This window comes from Hyla sarda, chromosome 4 (assembly GCF_029499605.1).
Source record: "Hyla sarda isolate aHylSar1 chromosome 4, aHylSar1.hap1, whole genome shotgun sequence".
In the NCBI taxonomy this organism is placed as follows: Eukaryota; Metazoa; Chordata; class Amphibia; order Anura; family Hylidae; genus Hyla; species Hyla sarda.
Genome location: NC_079192.1, coordinates 213,951,218 through 213,969,649, shown reverse-complemented (window position 1 = coordinate 213,969,649; position 18,432 = coordinate 213,951,218). Strand labels below are relative to the sequence as shown.

At 39.8% G+C, this 18,432-nt stretch overlaps 1 protein-coding gene across 14 annotated transcripts in view; it reads right to left on the bottom strand.

Annotated features, from left to right (window-relative positions):
- The window catches only part of MAGI2 (membrane associated guanylate kinase, WW and PDZ domain containing 2), a 923,418-nt gene that overhangs the window by 490,828 nt on the left and 414,158 nt on the right, over positions 1 to 18,432 (bottom strand). The window contains exon 1 of one of the 14 annotated variants that reach the window (XM_056573432.1): positions 18,252 to 18,363. The exons of 12 other annotated variants lie outside the window; for them this stretch is intronic. The gene's annotated coding sequence lies outside the window, so the exon portion shown is untranslated. Of the gene's footprint in view, positions 1 to 16,960; positions 17,094 to 18,251; positions 18,364 to 18,432 lie in introns of those variants that run through there. One more of the 14 variants, XM_056573431.1, reaches the window with a different exon arrangement.

Sequence of the window (18,432 nt, the reverse complement as noted above, 5' to 3'; positions counted from 1 at the left end):
TCGAAATGACAGCTGTCAGTTTAGGTCAACAGAAAAAGCAGCTGGACCTAACTTGGTTGCTCTGCTCTAACTGGGATCACATAGACAGCATTTTAAACACTAACATAAAAAACAAACAACGCTGCACTTACCTGTTGATATCCCTCACTGCTGCCATTTCATTGGTGCCCGATCCCTGCTGCTCGGCACAGGAAAGTGCCCAATCACTGCCTGAGGCAAGTCACCCCTATGGCCAGTAAATGGCGTCAAAATTCACTAGAAAGTGGTGAAAAGCAGGGACTACCGTATTTTTCGCCGTATAAGACGCACTTTTTCTTCCTCAAAACTGGGGGGAAAAAGTTGGCGCATCTTATACGGCAAATACACGCCTATCGCGGCGGTCCCTGCGGCCATCAACGGCTGGGACCCGCGGCTAATACAGGACATCACTGATCGTGGTGATGCCCTGCATTAACCCTTCAGACGCGGCAATCAAAGCTGACCGCCGCGTCTGAAGCGAAAGTGACGCTAACCCGGCTGCTCAGTCGGACTGTTCGGGACCGCCGCGGTGAAATCGCGGCAGTCCCGAACAGCTTACAGGACCTTACCTGCCTCCTCGGGGTCTGCTCCGTGCCGGGATCCCCTGCTTGGCCGGCACTCTCCTTCGACGTCATCACGCACGCCGTCCCGTCATCCAATAGGAGCGGCGTGTGTAGCGACGTGATGATGGCGACGGAGAGCGTGGATCCCGGGGAAGAAGGCGTCCGGCGAGTCGGGGACACCCCGGGGACGCAGCGACAGCGATGGAGCGACATCCAGGGCAGCGGTGACGGGTCCGGAGCGGCAGGGACACGTGAGTACTACCTCCTATCCAGTGGTCTAACGGCTGTCCGGACATGCTGGGAGTTGTAGTTTTGCAACATCTGGAGGTCCGCAGGTTGAAGACCACTGTTGGGTTCAGAATCTTTATTTTTTTAGATTTTGCACCGGACTTTGCGCCGGTGTGTCCTATAGGGCGAAAAATGCGGTAGGTATCATAGGAACGACACCGGCAGAATATCTAGGCAGACAAGTTCTGCTTTTTATCCTGTGTTTTCATACCTTTAATCCCACAAATAGAAATCTAGGATCTGTTACAGTACCCTAGAAAAACATATTATCAAGGATTTTATCTCAGCCTGCTGTGTCAGCTCTATTTAATAAAAACTGCAGACTCCCAAACTCTGTGACAGTCTGTATCATATAGAGGTGAAAACTGAAGGAGACATTAGGTTTACTGAGAATGCCACAGAAAGTTCAGGGAGAGTGTGGTAGGAATGGCTGCATGCTTTAAACAGCATTTTAGTACATGAAGTAAGCTTGTTTTCCCCCCATAGCTGACAACCCCATTAGGAGCTATAATAACAGTCTAAAGGTATTGTCAATGTGAACATCCCATCAGTAAAATCCATACAAGGTGCAGAATAAACACCTGCATGTCAGGTTTCCTTTCTGACTACAATAAATGCGAAACTGACAGCCAGTTCACCCGCACCAAACCCAATACAGAGGGTTACAGTGAGAATAAACTGGATTAAAATTAAGTATAAAATTTACCCGGATCCCAGATCCGGTCCTGGAGTTGTTAGCTGGCATTGCTAATATGTTAATTGCCGATTTGCACAATGGAGATGGGACCCAGAGTACCCAGCCTCCTTGTCAGAAAGCCGGCAAATAATTTATAAATCATGGACACTGAGACCTGGGATAATTTGGCAGTGGTAATAGTTCCATCTATTTGAAACTGAAGACAGGATCTGACACTTTCAATTCTAAACATATAAGAATAGCGTACATAGAACTTCAATGCTGGTAGATGTTGAAAAGCACTTCTAAGGACTAATAAGGAAATATTCAGCTGTAAAACTTAGCTGAACTCACCATGAAGGCCAAAAGATTTCAAAAACAGCTTGTGAAAAAAAGATCAGATATGTTGGATTTCAGTATTCTACATGCTTTTTTCCCCACAGGAGACAAGCTGCTACTGACATCTATACACATTTTTCTCTCCCAGTTGGGAATACTGTGTATGGAGTGTGTGTATGGGGTAGTCGGGTATAATTAGTGGACGATGTCCAATAAGTGAAGGTGGGACTAGCACTTCTCTGAGCTGCTCACTCATGTCTTATAAGAATACAGCATTAAAACAGAGAGGAGGAAGTTACAGAGTAGCCTGCAGTGATTGGATGAAGACACCCAGCACTGTACAGCAGACCAGAAGACTCAGGGAGGAAGCTGAGTCATGCAGAGGGAAGACACACCCCTCCAAAGCACAGGATGAAAAACTAAGTGAGCAACAGATAAAAGGTATTTGTGAGAGAAATATAGGTATTAGACACATAAAAAGTACATGATCAGGATTAGGTACTGAGTAACGTATAACATTTTTTGTGGGATATGACAGGTACTCTTTAATAGAAGAAGAAAACTTGGCACTCAAAATAGATGAGATGTGAATGAATTTTTATAGAATTTTATAGGTGTGAAGTATAGAAGTTCGGCTAGTTGCTGGGAATCAGGTACTAGGTAGCGCGGTCTGTGACCGCTGAATGGTGTGACTCCATTCAGCGGTCACAGATCGCATTACCCAGCTCCTTATTCCCGGCAACTAGCTGAACTTCTATGCTTCACACCTCCGCAGCAATCTATCTCTAAGGAAGGTCCGATAATAGGACCAAAACATCAGCTTTTGTATACAAGATTACCAATAAAAATTCATTCACATCTCATCTATTTTGAGTGCGAAGTTTTCTTCTATTGTGACAAGGCGGGTTGGGAACCTACTTGTGCACCAAAAGATTTTGGAGAGTGCCATATTTATTTCTCTTTGAATGTACTCTTTAATACTCAAACCACTTTTCTTATCAAGAAAAATCTGTACTAAATTAAAAGAAAACTCTCACAACGTTACTGTGCTGCCCTAACAAAAGCATAGTACAAACCGTACCTATGCATTTACACCTAGCAACTACAAAAGTTACGTATATTATTAATTACAATATAAATCACATTCAGGAGTATGTAATAGAAGACCAGTATAAATATACTATACGCAAAAACTTAAGAAGTGACAACATTTGCCTTTTGCCTCCACAATTTGACAATTCTGCAGTCAGAATTATAACGCAACCAACAATAAAACTACTACATAGAAATAAGGATCTTCTTGCATCATGGTTTTCTGCTTACGTTAGACAAATAAGTCGCATGATGAACACCGCATTTAATGGCCTTTTCCTGCAGTTAAAAAAATGGACACTTTTCTTGCCATCTCAATGCAGCTTAAAGGAGAACTCCAGATCATAAAAATTGTCCCCCATAGTGCCGGCAGTAAAAAAAATAAAGATGTACATACCTTCCTCCGCTCCCCCAGGGCCTCCGGTAACCGTCTCCGGTCTCCACGGCAATCCACTTCCTGGTTGCCGGTGGTCGGATGAATCAGCCAATCACCAGCCGCAGCGCAGTCCGACTCGGCCGGTGATAGGCTGAGCGGCAGTGTGACGTTTTCATCCCCGGCCGCAGGTGCCGGTGTAGTGGAGAATTTTGTGCCCTGAAGCGTTCTCACTCTGCCGCTCAGCCTATCACCGGCCGAGTCGGACTGCGCTGCGGCTGGTGATTGGCTGATTCATCCGACCACCGGCAACCAGGAAGTGGATTGCGGCGGAGACCGGAGTCGGTTACCGGAGGCCCCGGGGGAGCGGAGGAAGGTATCTACATCTTCATTTTTTTTACTGCCGGCACTATGGGGGACAATTTTTATGGTCTGGAGTTCTCCTTTAAAATTTGAAACATAGTGAACATAAAGAGCAGCCGCACGCCTCCTCCCCGCCCTGTCCTGCTCCTAACATGCAATCCTGTACATCAATTGAGAGAGTCAGGGCAAGAAGTATGTGCGCTGTTGCACCTTAGCCGGCCTCTCGTGTTCTTCAGAAGTACAAAACTGTGAGAGTATAAGTTTACAAGTTGCAGGCTAAGTAAAGAAAGCTATAGTTGGTTTTATCTCTTTATGCCCTAATTGATGTTGTGTTTGGATATCTGTACCTCATACAGGAGTGTCTATTGCACTTTAAAAATACCAGAAAAACCCTAAAACACAGTAAGCAGGGCCATATAAACTCATTATTTCCCAAAAAGTTAGGAAGGCCAAGTCTGGTTTGAATCTGATAGGAAGTTTAAAATAGTCTGTTATTTAGGAATATACATAGTAAAACTAGATCCAAAATAAGAAAAACAAATAAAAATATATTATGCACTACCTTCATATAGCCCAATACACATCCATCTACTCATGTACTTATTGCAAAATAAATACAAATTAAAGATTGCATAATAAGCAGATTTTCAATTTCATAACTAAGAAACACATAATACCTTACAGGATATACTCTCGAAACAAAAGCAAATAAAGAACTAAACTCTCCAGGCTGTGATCACTAACATCTCACTGGTAAATTACCATGAACTTTGGAAGTTACATAGCTAAGCAGAGTATCAATGTAGATTATCATGTTCACAGACATCCTCCTAATATATAATGGAGTCTTATCCACTAGGATTAACTGCTTATGGTGCATGGCCTCCATGAACTGTGGGAACCGGCTTCCCATTCTCTTCCGAGTGATCTCTACATACAATATGCCTATTGATGGTAGCAAAATAATTTCAACTGTAGTATTAATTATATTCCCGACAATATATTATTATAATCTGGAAGATTATTTAACATGTTCATGATCTCATGTTGTGAAGCTCAGAGCAACGAATGGACACTCATTTGTATCTGCAAACAATATACTGGACTACAAGTTTAATTATATAAATGGATTAAGGCTGAAAAATGTGTTACTAATGATTTATGTATCATTTACATTGGGTAGAATTTATGCAAGTGTTGTGTAATCTAAATGATGTATGTTTTGTAGGTTTTTTGTATAAAAGGTTATGTGCATAGGAGCTGAAATATAAAGTTATTGCAATTGCAAGCTAAGCCAAATGAAGGAAAAACAAGGAGGGTCTAAATTTTTATATTTGTTTAACCCCTTAAGGACCAAGCCCATTTTGACCTTAAGGATCAGGCCAATTACATTTTAGCATTTTCGTTTTTTCCTCCTCGTCTTCTAAAAATCATAACTCTTTTATATTTTCATCCACAGACTAGTATGATGGCTTGTTTTTTGTGCAATCAGTTGTCCTGCATAATGACATCACTCATTTTACCATAAAATGTATGACGCAACAAAAAAAATATACTATTTGTGTGGGGAAAATAAAAAAAAAAATTTTTTGCAAATTTTGGAAGGTTTTGTTTTCACGCCGTACAATTTACGGTAAAAATTACAGTGTTCTTTATTCTGTGGGTCAATATTATTAAAATGATACCCATGATTACATACTTTATTATTGTTGCGCTTAAAAAAAATCACAAACTTTTTAACCAAATTAGTATGTTTAAAATCCTTCTATTTTGCCGACCTATAACTTTTTCACTTTTGCGTATAAGCAGCGGTATGAGGGCTCATTTTTTGCACCATGACCTGTACTTTTTATTGATACTACATTTGTGTATATAAAACTTTTATTATTATTTTTTTAATTTTTTAATAAAATGTGACAAAAAAAACAGCAATTTTGCACTAATTTCTTTTTACGTTCACGCCGTTCACCGTACGGGTTCAATAACATTATATTTTTACATTTTTATTGGGGGAGGGTTTTTTTTTACTTTTATTTTTATACTTTAATAGTCCCCATAGGGAACTATTTATAGCAATCCTTTGGTTGCTAATACTGTTCAGTGCTATGCATAGGACATAGCACTGATCAGTGTTATCGGTGATCTTCTGCTCTGGTCTGCTCGATCTCAGATCAGAGCAAAAGACCCGTGGAAGGCAGCGGAGGCAGGTGAGGGGACCTCTGTGTGCCGTTCTGGATGATCGGATCACCGCGGCAGCGCTGCAGGCGATCTGTCCATCCATATTTCTGACCGCACTCACGCATCTGAGGGGTTAATAGCAGACATCTGCACGATTGCGCAAGTCGGCCATTACCGGCGGGTGTACGTCCTGGTGTGCTAAGTACCGCTGCACCAGGACGTAAATTTACATCCTTGGTCGTTAAGAGGTTATTGTGTATGTTTGGAGCAGAATACATGTGTATTTAGGTGCGGAATACATATGTACTATGACTACAAACCCAAAGGAAAATATGTGCCACTTTTAACAGTGTGTTCTTTGCACATTGTAAAGGGGTATTCCGGGCAAAAACATTTATCCCCTATCCAAAGTAAAGAGGATAAGATGTCTGATCGCGGGGGGCCCGCCACTGGGACCCCCCCTCCCCGCGATCTCCCTGCAGCACCCTGCAGTTTTGGAAGCCTCCGGGACTGGGGAAGTGACGTCGCGCCACGCCCCCTCCATTCATGTCTATGGGAGGGGGCGTGACGGCCACAGCGGCGGGTCCCCCCACCCCGATCAGACATCTTATACCCCTTTAAGCGATCAATTCAATCTCCATTCTATGCATGTATTACACACGTACTGAGTCTCAACACTTGCAATGAAATACATATAAAATAAGCTTTAATGGGGTACTCAAGTTGAAACCAAAAGGTTAAACAGATTTTTAAAATACTTCGATCTAAAAATCTTAATCCTTCCTGTACTTATCAGGAAGTTGAGTTGTTCTTTTCAGTCCTACCACAGTGCTCTCTGCTGACACCTCTGTCCATGTCAGGAAGTGTCCAGAGAAGGAGCAAATCCCCATAGAAAACCTCTCCTGCACTGGACAAATCCTGACAAAGACAGAGGTGTCAGCAGATAGTTTTGTGGTCAGACAGAAAATAACTATACAACTTCCTCTGTAGTATACAGCAGCTGATAAGTACTGGAAGGATTACAATTTTTAAATAAGTAATTTACAAATCTGTTTAACCTTTTGGCACCAGTTGATTTAAAAAAAAAAAAAAAAAAAAAAAAAATATATATATATATATATATATATATATATATATATATATGTATGTGTGTGTTTCCCACCGGAGTACCCTTTTATTCAATGAGTGCAATTGAAAAATAAATGTATATATATATATATTTTTTTTTATTATACTGTATATTATCTTATTCGAATTTTCCTCTTCCCAACACAAGTTGCACGCTGGCTATGTAACATTCCCAGTCCTCAGCCATGCTGGTTGCTATTTAAATGTGTTATTGTAAATTTGAGAACTCTAGCTTTTCTTACTATGACATGTTATCCTTTGTCTTAAATTGCCATCACCAAACTCTCCAAGATGTAGTTTCAGTAAGTGTGATAACCTGCTATGACTTCACACCATATTTTTATCACCACATAGGGAAAATCTGTTTGCTAATGATGTCCGTTCAAAGTAAATCCTATATATTACAAGGAAAAATGGTTTTTAAGGAATAATGAGGAGCTGATTTATAAATGTAACACTCAACATTTTCTAGCATACAGCATGTTATATACCATGTACCTCACAGCCGCTGTGTGGAAATCATAAGTAAAATAGCAATTTATCAATACTAAAATAATCTCACATTATCTGTACAGCAACCTGAAACTACCACCAGAGTCCAAATGTCTTGTTTATTCTAACAGGTTACTATGAGCTTCTATTGGAATTGGTAGAGATACAGTAGGACCACACAGAAGGCTATATGCACTGTATGGCTACATACAAACCAGAGGTTGTACAGAGTCATAGACCAATATATCTATTGCACTGAATTCCACAACATTGTAGTTCAAAGTAAAAAAAATTAAATAATATACACACCAGAGGTGCATGAAAGAAAGAACAACAGAGGTGCTCTATGAGCTGGAAATTCTTTATGCGATCGATACTGTACAACAGCAGTAATATTGCGTCCACCTTGCAGGTTGTGCAGGACACAACCCCTTTTATCGCCTAGAACATATGTATGACGGGAGTAGCCTACATCCAACCTCCATCCTAATGTGGAGGGTGGTATAAATTCCAGAGAAGATGACCATCCATTGGGACCGAGAATGAAAGAAAAATGGATCTTTCACTATAAAAACAGGCTACGTGCTTTAAAAGAGGGCTCCTCTCTTCATTCAGATCCTGATATAGAGGATATAGCTCCCACTAAAAACATGTAGTCCGTGATTTAAAGGAGGTATTCCATGAAAAAACTTTTTTTTATATATATCAACTGGCTTCAGAAAGTTAAACAGATTTGTAAATTACTTCTATAAAAAAATCGTAATCCTTTCAGTACTTATGAGCTGCTGAAGTTGAGTTGTTCTTTTCTGTCTACGTGCTCTCTGATGACACCTGTCTCGGGAACTGTCCAGAGTGGAAGCAAATCCCCATAGCAAACCTCTTCTACTCTGAGCAGTTCCAGAGACAGACAGAGGTGTCAGCAGAGAGCATTGTTGCCAGACAGAAAAGAACAACTCAACTTCAGCAACTGATAATTATTGGAAGGATTAAGATTTTTTAATAGAAGTAATTTACAAATCTGTTTAACTTTCTGGAGCCAGTTGATATATAAATTTTTTTTTTGCCTGGAATACCCCTTTAATACAATAAAATAGCACTTTGGAATTTTCTTCTTGTCCAGCGTCATTTTTAAACCCTCAGATACCGTCAGCACCATGTAGCATCCATTTTATTTTTGGTCTCCAAAAAAAATCTTTTCTGTTTGTATATATATTTGTAGACTAAAAAGGTTCTGTAAAATTACACTTTTAACTTATGTGCCTTAATGTCTTCAGAGGAGATAAATTATTAACCAAAATACCACAACCACCAATAACAGGCTCCTATATCCATCAACTGTTGAAAGTTACATTTCTCTTGCTTAGGAGGGAATATCTAATTTATTTTAACACCTTTACATAGAATTTAGTACAATACCAAAAACGTTCATTATATTTTCTGAGCAACTTAAATATTATCCACTTAGTAGTTTCAGACCAACCAGGACTTCTAAAGAGAGCTTTTCTACTTATAACATTATATAACCAAGGAATAGTTAACCAGAATGACTCCGAAATAAAGTATTTCTTTATATACCTACTTGTCATTAAATTCTAAACGGGCTTCGTTCCAAAAAGAGGAAATGCATATACTGTGCATATACTAATGTATTTATCTATGTAGAAGACCACATTAAGGGACTGGAAAATATGATATTGTGGAGTTCACACTAGAATTCACGAGGTTAACTGAAGTCTCCCACACCCAGAGAGTATAGGCTAATTCTAGAAAGAAGGTAAGTATAATCAGTACTCAAATGTATCACTGGAGACAAGGGTCAAGTGTAAGATGGATACATGGACAGCTACCAATGGAGAGATCACCTGGATTGGATTTTATTGCTGGACAACAATTATACTACATAAAATGTAAAATAATAATAGCATAATCCTACAATATAATCCTAATGTGGTTTACTGTAGTATTATGCTATTATTATTTTACATTTTATGTAGTATAACTGTTGTCCAGGAATAAAATCCAATTTGTATGTGATCCAGGTGATCTTTCCTTTAGTAGTTGTCCATGTATCTATCTTACACTTAACCGTGTCTCAAGTGATACATTTGAGGACAGATTATACGTACCTTCTTTCCAGATTGAAGGACTACTGATCCTAATAAAAAATTGCTCATCTCTAGTCCCTTGACTCTCTTCAACTAAACAAGATCAAGTCATACACTATTTATGGACACATATACCCTTTACCGGTTTATGTTGTACCCTATATGCAATATTGTATTAACATTAAGCTATAATCTAAAACACGATATCCCCATTTTATTGAAAAAAGACAAAAAATAAATACTAGTAACAAGATATATAGGACTAAAAAAGTCCCTTGACTATTAGCAGGTTACAAAGTGTCTCCCTCCTGGAACACCCAGCGATCACCTGTAATGTGTATGGAAACTTGGCAGCAAATATCTTCAGTTTAGTTACAATGCTACCACAGGAGATCCAGAACATGGTACGCTGGCTATTACCTTAGAACTCTCACAGTATATAAGAAATTTAAATTTTTTTTTAAACCCTTAACGACCACGGACGTAAATGTATGTCCTGGTGCAGCGGTACTTAGTGCACCAGGATGTACATTTATGTCCCGTACATGACCGCGATCAATACAAATCATGGCATCTGCGGCAGCACGGCTACATCCCCTATAAGGGACTATTAAAGTGTAAAAAAAGAAATAAAAAAAAGTTTTATAAAAATTAGAAAAACCCCTCCCCTAATAAAAATTTAAAATGTCCCTTTTTCCCATTTTACCCCCAGAAAGTGTAAAAAATAAATAAATTAATAAACATATTTTGTATTGCAGTGTTCATAAATGTCTGAACTATTAAAATATAATGGTATGGATCCCGTACGGTGAATGGCGTGAACTTAAAAAAAAAAAGTTCCCAAAATGCTGCTTTTTTGTCACATTTTATTTAAAAAAAATTTTATAAGAAAAAGTATAAGTTTTATATACACAAATGTGGTATCAATATAAAGCATTGATCACAGCGGAAAAAATGAGCCCCATACCACCGCTTATACGGAAAAATTAAAAAGTTATAAGTCGTCAAAATAGAGGGATTTTTAAGGTACTAATTTGGTTAAAAAGTTTGGTTAAAAACTAGCGCAACAATAATAGAAAAGTATGTAATCATCAGTATCATTTTAATCGTATTGATCCACAGAATAAAGAACACATGTAATTTTTACTGTAAATTGTACGGCGTGAAAATGAAACCTTCCAAAATTAGCAAAATTGCGGTTTTCTTTTTAATTTCCCCACACAAATAGTATTTTTTTGGTTGTGCCATACATTTTATGGTAAAGTGAGTGATGGCATTACAAAGGACAACTGGTCGCACAAAAAACAAGCCCTCATACTAGTCTGTGGATGAAAATATAAAATAGTTACAATTTTTAGAAGGCGAGGAGGAAAAAACGGAAATGCAAAAATAAAAGTGGCCTGTCCTTAAAGGGGTACTCCACACCTAGACATCTAATCCCCTATCCAAAGGAAAGGGGATAAGATGTCAGATTGCCGTGGTCCCGCTGCTGGGGACCCCCGGGATCTCCGCTGCGGCACCCCGCTATCATTACAGCACAGAGCACACTCGCTCTCTGCGTAATGACCGGCAATACAGAGGCTGGAGCATCGTGAAATCACGGTTCCGCCCCCTCGTGACATCACGGCCCTTCCCCTTAATGCAAGTCTATGGGAGGGGCGTGATGGCCGCCATGCCCCCTCCCATAGACTTGTATTGAGGGGGCAGGCCGTGACGTCACGAGGGGGCGAATCCATGACGTAACGATGCTCCGGCCCCTGTATTGCCTGTCATTACACACAGAGCGAGCAGCGGGACCCTGGCGATCTGACATCTCATCCCCTATCCTTTGGATAGGGGATAAGATGCTGGGGCGGAGTACCCCTTTAAGATCAAAATGGGCTTGGTCCTTAAGGGGTTAAAGCTGGACAATGCCCTTAAAGAAAACAGTCTGCTCTGCTATGGTTTAGAAACCCTCCCAGTACCTTGATAGCTGCCGGGCACAGTGTTTGGACCCTGTGCCTGTAAGTCTCCTGTGATGCCACATTTTCTGATGCAACCTAAATAACCGCTCACAGAAAGTAGGCACGGGGGCATAGCTGCAGTGGCATGTAGTCAAGATGCCTTCATCCTGCTCCCAGCCATTGAGGCTTGCTTGCCACCTTGACTACTAGGCTTTACATGAAGTCCCCAGCATTTAAGGTGTCAATCAAACTTAGGAGCTAACTTCTTTCCTTTAAATGATAGAATTCTGTCTGCAGCCTCCACTAGGTATAGCTATTAGCTGTCATTGATCAGAATATATAAATCTATATCCATTGGGCTCCCCTGTTGACAGCTTCCCCTGAACAGAAACAGGGGAAAATGTTAAACATCATGTGTTATCCCACAATGGATCTCACAGCAATAGTGTGGGCTACTCTTATAGCACATACACCACTGCAACCAAGTTACCCTGATCTGTCTCTAAACTTTATATGGTCACTAATGGGAATACTTGTTAGCATCACTTTTAAGACTTACATAATACCCATAAAATAAACCTATTTGCTAGTATAAAATAAAACTAATTATAACCAATAATAATTGTAGGGCACTAAAATAATATTCTTCAAAATTGAATGTAGTTGTAAATCTTTGCTCGTTGATTGTGTAGAGTGCCGTGATGGCTATTTGACTTAGGTAAATCTGTTATGTCTGTCACTTCAGCAGGGGACCCAGGCTTCACTGGCACTTTGCCTTTAGGCAGTTTTCATTGTCTTTCTATTGGAAAAAAAAAATACAGACATTCAAAGGTTAACCGGACCCCTCATTATTTTTGAATAATTCCTTATTTCCGATTAGGTTTCAATCTGCAGTATCTCATTTCTAATAGAGATGTTAGAATCCGGCATGGCTACCACTTGTGACAACACAGAGTTCTCCCTAACACAAATAAATAAAAAAGACCTCCAAAAGATTTTAGCATTTTTGCCAAGCGGGAGATTTATCAAAACATGTTCATAGGAAACGTGGAGCAGTTGCCCAAAGCAAAAAGCAAGAAGCAAAGAGCCTATGAAGAAAAAAGCAAAAAAAAAAAAAAAAGAAGCTATTTGATTGGTTGCTATGGGCAATGACTCCTCTTTTCCTCTGCAGAGGTTTTGATAAATCTCATACATCTTTATGAAAGTTATTGGGAGAACTTTGCAATAAATTTGCAGCATATTTGTAATGAAATGTTATAAATTGAAATGGCAAAATGTAGCAAGAAACGGGGAGAGCACACAGGAAGCAAGATCACCGGATATAACTTGCAATTCTGTCCTCGGTGACCTATGTCAGTGTCTCCTGCGGGGTGCACATGCAAATATGTGAAGTATCAATATAGAATAAATGAAGAGCACGTGCGTGCACTCACCGCTTAGCAGAGACAGTTGAATCTGGGAGTCCGGTGACGGGTCACAGCATAGGCGCTGGAATGTGGCGCTCGGAGGCTACGCCGGCAGTTTCGCACTTACGTGCGAAACTGCCGGCGTAGCCTCCGAGCGCCACATTCCAGCGCCTATGCCATGACCCGTCACCGGACTCCCAGATTCAACTGTCTCTGCTAAGCGGTGAGTGCACCTACTTGCTCTTCGTTTATTATCAATTGAAATGGACTTGAAAAGCCTGACAATTTTTTTCAGCATTTTTTTTATCTAATCAACTTTATGTAAATGCTATCAATTTTTTTCGTACAGAAATTCTGCACAGAATATCCACAGCAAATGCACCATGCATATATTCAGCTTATATTATTTATACATAAAATGAATCTACCTACATATAGTTTGTGAATACAATATACAAAGAATCTTGTACTGAAAACGGCCTCTATTTTATTTCTTTCATGAACATTTCTGCGGAGTTTAGAGCTGTAATAGTAGTAATACCTGCACATAGCTCATTCTAATGGCTGGCATTTGATGATAAAGTCTTAGCTTTCTAAAGGCAGCCACACACATTAGATAGACGCAGGTTGATGGTTAAACAACTGTTCAATGAACGATCGTCTGAACTACCGTTTGACAGACACAACTACACTTTTTGGTTCATATGGGCCATTACATTTGTTGACATTGGACATGGAATGATATGAGCAAAAAAATGATCTGCCATGTTGGCCGGTCTCCCAACTGTTCGCCAACAGATTATGCTGGGCATGTTGGATTTCAACTGCACAACACTTTTGTTTACAGGGTGATGTCACCACCAAAGAGCTCAGTCAGCAGCTTACCTCCCCTTTCCCCATATACATGATATGAACAATCAACACCTTAAACACATGTTAATGTAGGAATAAGGAGAGATAAGTGCCCGCCAAATCAAATTTACTGAAGGTGACAGGGCACCTTTATGGGCAAAAATATCTAAAACAGCTTACTACTTTATAGACGGTGACAGCCAGTTACAGATCACTTAAAATGATTTTATGTGGTGAAATTACACTTTATGAACAATATGTATATGGGTACCTCTAGGCTATTTTCACACTGTGTCTTTCAGTTTTGCGTGAGCTAGATGCTGGGGGGACTCACCAATATATACCTATGACAATGATGGAGTGATATATGCCCTGTACAGACACAGATATGAAAAAAAAAAAAAAAAAAAATTACCTGTTCAGTAACAGAGATCTTTGAAAATTCACACGTATGCAAGATCCACTATCTTGCATACATGTGAATTTTCTCAGCACCTTCCCTATGTTGCATAAAATCAGCAGGCGGACACCTGATCCACACAGTCCCTGGAAGCCAATTCAGACACACTCATCGGTGCTACCACGCAATGTAAGTAAAGCAGCTGATATGAACCGTAAAAGAACTGTGGAGCACTCACCAAGTCTTTTCAGCCAGCGGCTCCTTTATTGTAACATATTACAGTCGAGATACATGCAGGGGAGGATGGTATGGACGCGGGGGTATTCAAGACGGCGACGGACCGTTTATGCGCATCGGCCTAACAAAGCGCTCTGGCTCGTAAATGGCCCGTCGCGTCTTGAATACCCCTGCGTCCATACCATCCTCCCCTGAATGTATCCCGACTGTAATATGTTACAATAAAAAAGCCGCTGGCTGAAAAGCCTTGGTGAGTGCTCCACAGTTCTTTTACCATTCAGATCTATGAAAATGTTTACTGTATAGACTGGGAGCTAAGCATATTTCCCTATACATAAATTTGATGTAGGAAACATTATTAAAGGGGTACTCCAGTGGATTTTTTTTTTTTTAAAGTCAACTGGTGCCAAAAAGATTTAAAATCTTTATCCTTCCAGTACTTTTCATCTGCTGTATTTTCCACAGAAAGTTGAATACACTGGCCATGATGCTCTTTGCTGACATCTCTGTCTGTGTCAGGAACTGCCCAGAGCAGCATATGTTTGCTATGGGGATGTGCTCCTGCTCTAGACAGTTCCTGACATGGATTGAGGTGTCAGCAGAGAGCACTGTGGTCAGACAGAAAAGAACTATTCAACTTCCTGTGGAACATAGATCAGCTGATAAGTACTGGAAGGATTAAGATTTTTACATATAAGTAATTTACAAGTCTGTATAACTTTTTGGCACCAGTTGACTTTGAAAAATTAGTTTTCCACTGCAGTAACCCTTTAAAGAGCTTCCCTGATTCGGATTGAAAAGATGCATGGCAGCCTGCTAAGGTGGTAAAATAAACTACACTATACTCACATTCTGAACATTATCAGGTGAAATAAACAGAGGTAGTGAAGTAGACAGACTGGGTGTAGTGTGTTTTATTATTTTACACCCTTAGCAGGATATCATGATTTTATTTTTTTTTTATCATTGAGCCCCTTTAACTACATCAGTTCATTTTTGAAGCCCACTTTTAATTGTTTCCTTCGGCAGGCCTGGTATGGGTTTCCAATAACAGCTAGCAAAAATATCATCAGGGTATATTCACACAGTGCAGACATTTCAGACACTGAATCCTTTCTATTAATCTGAATGTGTTTGTGTTACAGGAATTTACATTGATGTGTACAGTTTTCATACAGATGAATGTATAATGTATAAACACAGTTACATATTGGGCTATGCGCATTATATCTATGCTAGAAAGTGCAAAAGATGAAAATCATTTAGGCAAGTATATGTGCTGTTATTAGACGAGTCAGTTTTCATGATTTGTCAACAGGACGTTTAATTCATTAATGATTTGGAAAAGCAGAGTAATAACTTCTATGAATTATTAATAATGACTATTATACTGTTGGTTGTTTTGCTCACTTCCAAATGTTCCTAGTTCTGAAAGATAAGCTTACTGTTAGAAGAAATGGGCCTTTACCATGTTAAGATGTCTAATATCTCCTAGCAACCAGACAGCAATAAGCCCTTATTAATGCAAACTAAAAGGGAACAGTCTATCTTCCAATGGTCCCAATAAGAGTCTGTTCTGGTAGCGTAACATCACATACCGGGTACACAGGAGCTGATTCATGAATTCTAGGAGACAGATTTGTGATTGGATAGATACCTCTTCCTGTCACTCAGCTAGTCACTTGTGGTTTTACTCATGACGTAGGTTGCACGCCTTGATCTTATAAGAGGTCAATGAATGGGACAGTTGCTTCCCTATACATTTTGGTGTACATGGCTGATCCAGTTTGTTTTGCACAGTATAGAAAAATACTTCATTGGTTGTCTCAAGACGATTGGACTTGGCCAGTAAACATTCCCATCTGTGCACCCTTTCCAAATAAGAAATAATATTTAATGTTTTATCGTTCCGTAGAAATGATCATAATGTCACATTTAGCAAGAAGATCTTAAGAAAATAAAAAGATAAATATGGCATCTATAAGATCAGTTCAAGAAGGTCGTGAAGAAGAGGAACCTTACAAGGCATTATTACATCTCAGATGTATTAGAACTGCATTGTCTGTTTGCCTCCCATGTTTTAATGATACAATCTCATCGACTAAGCATTTAACAAAGTCAAATGATCTATATCCATTTTTTTGGTGTAGAATTATTAGTACCCCCATCATAATAGCAGCAGTGACTGCCTTGGCCATATCATCTTCTCAAAGAAACAACTCCAACACAGAAAACAATTACAGGTATTTAAGGTCCTGAAAAGAAAAAAGGGGCTTTTCTTTTTCAGGTGGGGGATTCAAAGACCTATAAAATCAACGTTTTGAAATAGTAATGATGGCCTTGGGGTGTTTCATACTGACAGCTGCTGCTTAGAATACAGAATGCTATAAAAAGCTGCCTGTTTATTAAAGAAATGTGCATAATAAGCATCAGGCGGGTTTATCACATCTCTTTGCCAGCATTAATCCCTTATCACACTCTAGCACATCGCTTTTAAGGCTCCTTACCTTTCGCTGAATATTTAAGCCAGTCACTGCTTCTGAACCCAGTCCAGTTGACTTCAGTGGCTGGAAAGGAAGAATGCAGCCAGCCAGCCAGCCTTCCCCATGCTATCACTGGCTCCTCTCTACTCTAGCACAATGCACCCAGCCTCCACTGGGCATGCCTTTGAGAAACTTACACACTGAAGTAACATAGTGGAGGGGTTTGGGCATGCTACCGGCTTGTTATTTTAGGTTGCCAGACAGCCCTCCCAATAGAGTATCCAGAAAGAGGAATAATACCTGGCAAGCTGTTGCAGTTCAGATATAATGAGAACATTGTAAACAGAGATGTCACCCTATGTTTGTGACATTATACGTCGGAGTAAAATAAGACACTGGAATCAGTCATAGTTGAACACATTGTAGACGTTCTAGCTGAAATGGGTGAAGCCATATTAGTCACATGCCTAGTGACTAAACCAAACATTATCAATAAAAATGGCTCTGCCATATTGTTCATTGACTTGACTAGACTCCAGATCAAGTAGCAGCGGCTCAAAGATGTCTTCAGCGAATAGACATAAAAGTCCCTTACATCTTCTTTCCATTGCAAAACACAAAGTTAATTTAAAGGTAAAAAGAGCTATAACTGATAACATATGAAAGTCAGAATACTGCAACACAATGTCACTTACAATGGCAACTGGGAATACAGTATAAACATGTTCTTTATCCCCTATACATAAAAAAGGTTCCGCCTGAGATACATGGTTCCATACCGCACTACCAAAGTTACATTGTGTTTTAACCCAATCATTGCCAGCGCAAACCCCTACACCAGGTTGATGTAGACTGAACACAAAGGGTGAATACACCCTCAGCCCCTTCTGTATCACTGAAGACTGCAGAGTTGAAAGCAGCAGTCCAAATAGGCTTACATGCTTCCTGATACACTCTGCCATTTCTGAATGCCAATGTGCAGCATGCTTCTCATGCCATTTAAATACCCAGATCTTAAGTGAACGGTATACATGCATTCATTGCTCAACGCCAACTCCAAGCCTCCAGCACTCTTCAGGCAAGTGCAGCATTTCTTTGTTATTTACAGCTAATAATCCCTTCTATTTACTAGAAGGCGACACACAATGGGCCATATACAGCACTGTTTGTGGAAATACAGGTGCTTTAATAGGAAGAAACCATCAAGCTATGGAAAAATGACAGCCACTGCTTACTTTGGAATAAAATGGCATGCACATTTCACAATGCAGGACATGCTCTGCAGCAGCTTACAATTGGGGAATACAACACCTACTGTATTTGTAGAATAGCAGCAACCCTCTTCTGCACCCTTCACAATAAGCTGACAGACATCCAGTCCTCCATAGACAACCGGTACCCAGAGGTTCCTAGCACAATGGTTCTGCATTCTTTAATGTCATCTCCCTGTTGTAGTGTTCAGACAAGCCCCAGTGTATAGCATATAATGATGCATG